Source organism: Triticum urartu, chromosome 6, assembly GCF_003073215.2.
Source record: "Triticum urartu cultivar G1812 chromosome 6, Tu2.1, whole genome shotgun sequence".
In the NCBI taxonomy this organism is placed as follows: domain Eukaryota; kingdom Viridiplantae; phylum Streptophyta; class Magnoliopsida; order Poales; family Poaceae; genus Triticum; species Triticum urartu.
Window position 1 is genome coordinate 409,593,026 of NC_053027.1, and position 6,856 is coordinate 409,599,881.

Sequence of the window (6,856 nt, forward strand, 5' to 3'; positions counted from 1 at the left end):
TTATAATGTTTTTATGCATAATAATGCTTTTTGGAGTAATTCTAATGCCTTTTTGTCTCATAATATGCAAGGTTCACACAAAGAGGGAGACTTCCGGCAGCTAGAAATCTGGACCTGAAAAAGCTACGTCGGGCCACCTATTCTGCACAACTCCAAATGAGCTAAAACTTCATGAGGAATTTTGATGGAATATATGAAAAATACTAGAGCAAATAACTATCGGAGGGGGGCCACGTGGTGAGCACAAGACACCATGGCGCGCCAGGCCCCCCAGGTGTGCCTTGGTGGGTTATGCTCAGCCCATCCCACCTCCGATGTCCGTCTTCTGGTACATAAGTCATTTTGACCTGGAAAAAATAAGGAGAGGACTTTCGGGACGAAGGGCCGCCATCTCGAGGTGGAACTTGGGCAGGAGCACTTTTTCCCTCTGGCGGAGCAATTCCGTCGGGGGAACTTCCCTCCCAGAGAGGGAAATCATCGTCATCGTCATCACCAACAACTCTCCCATCTTGGGGAGGGCAATCTCCATCAACATCTTCAACAACACCATCTCCTCTCAAACCTTAGTTCATGTCGTGTGTTCAATATTTGTATCACATTGGTACTTGTGGGTGACTAGTAGTGTTGATTACATCTTGTAGTTGATTACTATATGGTTTATTTGGTGGAAGATTATATGGTCATATCCAATATGCTATTTAATACCCCTCTGATTGAGCATGATTATCATTCGTGAGTAGTTACTTTTGTTCTCTAGGTCACGGGAGAAATCATGTTGCAAGTAATCATGTGAACTTGATATGTGTTCCGATATTCTGATAGTGTGTATGTTGTGATTCCCTTAGTGGTGTCATGTGAATGTCGACTACATGACACTTCACCATATTTGGGCCTAAGGGAATGCATTGTGGAGTAGTTATTAGATGATGGGTTGCTAGAGTGATAGAAGCTTAAACCCTAGTTTATGCGCTATTCCGTAAGGGACCGACTGGATCCAAAAGTTTAATGCTATGGTTAGAATTTATTCTTAACAATTTTCTCGTAGTTTTGGATGCTTGCGAGAGGGTTAATCATAAGTAGGAGGTTTGTTCAAGTAAGAACAACACCTAAGCACCGATCCACCCACATATCAAATTATCAATGTAGCGAACACAAATCAACTCAACATGGTGAAAGTGACCAGATGAAATTCCCGTGTACCCTCAAGAACGCTTTGCTTATTATAAGAGACCGTTTGGCCTGTCCTTTCCCTCAAAAGGATTGGGCTACCTTGTTGCACTTTGGTTACTATTACCATTACTTGCTTGTACAAATTATCTTGCTATCAAACTGCTCGCTACTTATAATCATAGTGCTTGCAGACATTACCTTGCTGAAAACCACTTGTCATTTCCTTCTGCTCCTCGTTGGGTTCGACACTCTTACTTATTGAAAGGACTACAATTGATCCCCTATACTTGTCGGTCATCAATGCTCTTCTCTGGCAGCGTTTCTGGGAAGTGAAGCGCTCTTGGTAAGTATAAATTGGTAAGGAAACATTATTACTACGTGTTGAAATTTATTGTCACTTGTTACTATGGAGAACAATCCGTTGAGGGGTTTGTTTGGGGTATCTTCACCTCGATCGGAACCACAATTAGTTGCCCCTCGACACACTACACCTACTGAAAATATTGAATATGAAATTCCTTCGGGTATGATAGAACAACTTCTAGCTAATCCCTATGTAGGAGATGGAACCGAACATCCTGATATGCACTCAATATATGTGGATGAAATTTGTGGATTGTTTAAGCTTGCAGGTTTACCCAGAGATGAAGCTGAGAAGAAGGTTTTCCCTTTATCTTTGAAGGGAAAATCATTGGCATGGTATAGGCTATGCGATGATATTGGATCTTGGAACTGGAATCGATTGAAATTGGAGTTTCACCAAAAAATTATCCTATGCATCTAGTTCATCTTGATCAGAATTATATATATATATATAATTTTGGCCTCGTGAAGGAGAAAGTATCGCTCTAGAATTGGGGAGGCTTAAGTCAATGTTATATTCATGCCCCAACCATGAGCTCTCAAGAGAAATTATTATCCAGAATTTTTATGCTCGGCTTTCTCATAATGATCGATCCACGCTCGATACTTCTTGTACTGGTTCCTTTAGGAAGGAGACTATTGAATTCCGTTGGGATCTTTTAGAAAGAATTAAACGCAACTCTGAAGATTGGGAACTCGATGAAGGTAAAGAGTCAGGTATTAAGCTTAAGTTTGAATTGTGTTAAATCTTTTATGAATACCGATGCTTTTCATAAGTTTAGCACTAAATATGGACTAGACTCTGAGATAGTAGCCTCCTTTTGTGAATGTTTTGCTACTCATGTTGATCTCCCTAAGGAGAAGTGGTTTAAATAGCACCCACCTATTAAACAAGAAATTAAAGAACCGGTAATATCTAAAGATGAAACTATTATTTATAATGTTGATCCAGTTGTTCTTACTACTTATATTGAAAAACCACCTTTCCTTGTTAGGATGAAGGAACATGCTAAAATTTCAACTGTGGTCAATAGAAGTTATATTAAAACACCTAAGCCAGCTGAACAAATCAAAGTAGAACCTAGTGTTGCCATGATTAAGGATCTCTTGGTTGAAAATATAGATGGGCATGTTATTTACTTTTGTGATGAAGCTGCTAGAATTGCCAAACACGATGAAAAAGATAAACATAAACCTGTTGTTGGCACGCCTGTTGTTTGAGTTAAGATAGGAGATCAGTGCTATCATGGTTTATGCGACATAGGTGCTAGCGTGAGTGCTATTACTTTTACCTTATATCAAGAAATTATGAATGACATAGCACCCGCTGAGATAGAAGACATAGATGTCACTATTAAACTTGCTAATAGAGACACCATCACACCACTTGGGATTTTTAGAGATGTTGAAGTCTTGTGTGGGAAAATAAAATACCCTACTGATTTTTTTGTTCTTGGTTCCCCACAAGATGACTTTTGTCCCATTATCTTTGGTAGATCTTTCTTGAACACCGTTAATGCTAAAATAGATTGTGAGAAACAAATTGTCGGTGTTAGCTTTGGTGATGAGTCTCGTGAGTTTAATTTTTCCAAGTTTAGTAGAAAACATCATAAGGAATAATTGCCTAGTAAGGATGAAATTGTTGGTCTTGCTTCTATTGTTGTACCTCTTACTGATCCTTTAGAACAATATCTGCTAGATAATGAAAATGATTTACATATGCATGAAAGAAATGAAATAGATAAGATTTTCTTTGAACAACGTCCTCTTCTTAAACACAATTTGCCTATTGAAACTCTAGGTGGTTCTCCTCCACCTAAAGGCGATCCTATGTTTGAATTAAAACAATTACTAGACACTTTGAAATATGCTTACCTTGTTGAGAAAAGGATATATCAGGTTATTATTAGTGCTAACCTTTCAAAACATGAAGAAGAAAGATTATTGAAAGTTCTAAGGAAGCACCGAGCTGCTATTGGATATACTCGTGATGATCTGTAACATCCCAAATTTTCAATTTGGAATGTTATACATTAGATCATCACTACATATCATATTTTATTGCTTTTGACCTGATCCAGAAATTCTACGCCACTCAAGGACCCACAGAGAGAGTTGGGGATTTCGTTATTTTCATATTTGAGTTTTCTCAAATTTTGAAAATAGGATCATTTGATTTTATTTATTTTATCTTCAATTATTTCTATTATAAAATATGAGAGAGGTAATAAAATGACTTTCCCAAAATAAAGAAATATTGAGGATTTAATAAAAAAATCAAATAAGATTTTATTTCGGAGTTTTTGGCTAGTTTTATTTGAATTTTGGAAAAATTGCATGTTTTTCAAAACTGCATTTTGAGCCAGGAAAATGTTGGTCTCGTTCTAAATATTTTATTTAGGCGGTGAAAATTTATATTGGCATTTTTAGAATTTTATTTTATTTCCAGAATTTTTCTTAGTTTCGGTGGAATTTTTTTTTAAAGTACCGCACGCCCGACTGGGCCGAAGACCCAGGCGAGCCAGGCCAGGCCCGCGCCGCCGCCGCCTCTCCCCGCGGGAGTCCGACCCGCCCGCCGCCGAGTCCGGCCGGGGCACGCCTCCCGAGGCCGACCCCGACCCGCCCCCTTCCCCAAGCCGGACGCCCCCCTCTCTTAAATACGCGCACCGCCGCCGGCTCACCCACCACTCCGACCGCCCACGCCGCCCGCCGACGACGCCGCCCCGCCCCGCTGGCACCCCGACCGGAGCCCCGAGTTCCGCCAGTTTCCGACGAGGTAGCCGCCGTCCGCCGCCGGTTTTCTAAAGAAAACCGATTTGGTTTTTTTTGAAAACCATAGGTTTTAATTTTTTTTTATTTTAGATTCGTTTATTTTTTCGGTTCACTTATTTAGCGAGCGTTCGCTCTTTCATTCATTTTAACGGACGAGTTCACCATTTTGTTTCAGTTAACAAACGTTCGTTCATTAATCTGTTCGTCAGTTTTTCTTTTTCTCGGATTTTCCACGATTATTTCTAATCACAATTTCTGATCCGATTTTCGTTTTAGTATAACATTTCGCTCGTTTATGGGAATCAGGCGATTCAAGCGCCTAGAGTTTCATCTCGAAACCCTCTTTCCGTTTAACCAACTCAAACAAGTTTTTGTTTCTGTAAAGTTTGACTTAAGTCCAGATTAGTAAACGAAGCTCGTTTCTTTCACCATTTGACTTTCGTTGTTCCGTTCGATTTGTTTCTTTTTGCAAACCGGAGTTCTTAAGTTGAACTTTCTTGTATTGTATTTTACCTGTGCATTAGATGAGTGCTTATTGTATGCTTGTTTGTTTGCGATAGAGTACCCGGAGTGCGCGGCTTGTTACTTCGAATCTCTAGGTTTCACGGATCATCAGCAAGGCAAGTAACACTTTGATCATACCTCTTTACTACCCGGTTTTATTGCATTAGATCAATCCTCAAACAATTGCATGAATAGGATCTGTTTAATATGTGGGTTTTGGGAAGTAGATGAGGTAGTACCTATTTCTGTTTTATTATCAAACCTTTGGGAGTTACTTCTACGTTTGCTTATGCCATGCTATGCTAGTAGACGTGGATTGGGTGAGAGTATCCATGACAAATGTGAGATTGTTATTTAATGGTTTACTTAAGGTGGCAACTTTAACACACATCTGGGTGGATTGAGGCACCTGGGTATTCAAGTGATTGCCTGTTTTTCTTTATGGACTGCCACCCAGGCTCAAAGAGATCGTGAGATTGTTCATGCTAGAAACTTTCGTGTGCAGCCACAAGCTACTATGGGCTCTAGCATAGTTGATTAAGTCGTGCAAACTCTTAAAGTGGTAGACTAGCAGATGTAGGGGAAAGTGGGTGTAACTGTCTACCCGATCGTAAGGTGCTAGTGCTTCTGAAAGACTATGTCTCGGTCATCCGTTTCTCAAACACCCTGTAGTGCGAGAATCCCAACGGAGGAGATCGAGTCTTGTGGGGAAAAGTGCGCAAACCTCTGCAGAGTGTATAAACTAATCATGATTAGCCGTGTCCCCGGTTATGCACGTCTTGAGTATCTAGTACTTGGATTATCATGTGATTCTCATCATGTGACTTTAATTAATTTTGTTGGGTTTTAATGATGATGCTTAATTGGGATTGAGAGGGTGTCTACACTCTCGATGTTTAACAACCACCATGTTAGTTAAATAAAATTTATTCCTTTGCAGTAGGGAAAAATTGGCTTTACGCAAAACTGTAACAATAGAGGTTTCCACCAGCCATATATGCATGTAGTATAGCCCAGTTCTATTCATTACTCTCTATGTGTTACATTGCTAGCATATTCCATGTGTTGTCCTGTTTTCAGGTTGCAATGTTCATGTTGTAGATTTTTCAGACAACGAGTAAGGTTCCTTAGGTCGTGGTTCTATACTTAGTGATGTCGTTGGAGTTGATGGACTCACTTATCTTCCAAGCCTTCCGCTGTTATCTTTATTAGATGGCCTTAAGACATATTATTTTGCAATAAGTTCTCTTTGGAGACATTCGATGTAATAAGTGTGTGATTGCTACTCTGTTATAAATCCTTCAAGTACTGTGCATGTCAGCATTACTAATCCAGGGATGACATTGAAGCACAGAGATCGGACTGTTTGAGGTCTGGTCGCTACAAGATCTTAAGTGCATCAGTCCCACTCTATGTCAGCACAAGATTAATATGGAACCTGATGCTAAGCCCGTTGTTGATCTCCAACGCCGATTAAATCTGAAGATGAAAGAAGTGGTAAGAACAAAAATATTAAAACTTATGGAAGCAGGTATAATCTATCCTATAGCTGATAGTAGGTGGGTAAGTCATGTTCATTGTTTCCCTAAGAAGGGAGGTATTACGGTTCTTCCTAATGATAAGAATGAACTTATTCCACAAATAATTGTTACAGGCAATAGAATGGTAATTGATTTTAGAAAATTGAGTAAAGAAACTAGAAAAGATCATTACCATCTACCTTTTATTGATCAAATGCTAGAAAGATTATCTAAGAACACATATTTTTTCTTCCTTGATGGATATTCTGGTTTTTCACAAATACCTATTTCTCAACCTGATCAAGAAAAGACCACTTTTACTTGTCCTTTTGGAACTTATGCTTATAGATGTATTCCTTTTGGTTTATGCAATGCACCTGATACCTTTCAAAGATGTATGACTGCTACATTCTCTGACTTTGGTGAAAAGATTGTTGAGGTTTTCATGGATGACTTTTCTGTTTATGGGTAGTCTTTTGATGATTGTTTAAGAAATCTTGATCAAGTTTTGCAGAGATGTGAGCAAA